This window comes from Nestor notabilis, unplaced genomic scaffold (assembly GCF_000696875.1).
Source record: "Nestor notabilis isolate BGI_N333 unplaced genomic scaffold, ASM69687v1 scaffold18582, whole genome shotgun sequence".
NCBI classification, from domain to species: domain Eukaryota; kingdom Metazoa; phylum Chordata; class Aves; order Psittaciformes; family Psittacidae; genus Nestor; species Nestor notabilis.
Window position 1 is genome coordinate 5,693 of NW_009919901.1, and position 942 is coordinate 6,634.

The 942-nt window shown below is 58.0% G+C and overlaps 1 protein-coding gene across 1 annotated transcript in view; it reads left to right on the top strand.

Moving 5' to 3' along the window:
* The window catches only part of DPH1 (diphthamide biosynthesis 1), a gene marked incomplete at both ends in the record, with an annotated part of 6,585 nt that overhangs the window by 386 nt on the left and 5,257 nt on the right, over positions 1-942 (top strand).

The following is a 942-nucleotide window of genomic DNA, read 5'->3' on the forward strand; positions in this document are numbered from 1 at the left end:
CGCAGCGCTTGTGCCCAAGAGCAGAGCAGCAAGGCCGTGGCTAGGCAGGACCCTGCTGGCCCAGGATGGGGTTTGGGGCTGCTCTTACCCCCTGCCCCGCAGCTCTGGGCTTTGGGGGATGTCGGGAATGATGGTAAAGGAGAGCAATGTGCTGGGGATCCCGCTCATCCCGAGCTGGGGAAGGCAGCTTTGCGGGTGCAGCGCAGGCTGGGCGGGGAAGGGAGGAGGAGGCTGCGTGCTCCCCAGGCGGACAGTACTCTGGATCCAGTTGCCATGGAAACTGCGCTGCTGTCCCAGATGCTGCTAACTTTGAAGTCCACCCAGGATGGAATCAGCCCAAAAATAACAATAAGACGCTCTGGGTTTTAAGGTGGATCGGCAGAATTGTCATAGCGAGCAGCAGGAGAGCGCATCCCTGCTGCCACCATGCTCCCGGCACCTGGCAGCCCTCCTGGACGTTTATGGGGCCATATAAATGGGTTTGAGGAATTGCATCAGGCTCCGGATGAAATACTGACTCCCCAGCTGAGAACTCTGTCCTAAAAGCTTTGTCGGCGTGAGCATTTGCAGTGATAAATATCTGCGCTGGGTGCTTTGTTATGGAAGGAGGCTTATGGGCACCACTGGAACAGGGAGTATAAAACCTCTGGTTTGTAGCCTGCTTTTCATGAATGAACAGTGGAGAGGGGCCCTATCTAGTGGTGCTTAAGAGCGTGCCAGTGCAAGAGCTGGGCTGTTCCAGAAGACGGGAGTCACATCTTCTGGAGCTGCTTCTCTCACCAGCACAGTGCTTATGGCTACATGGTCCTTGCCTGCACAGGCCTGGATGGGACCCAGGGTGCCCGCAGGGTGCTGGGCTCCTTTTGGGCTGCCCACGGTGCTGCTGTCACCAGTGGTGGGACATGTGCCCATGCAGCACACCGGTGCTTGCCCTCTCCCTCC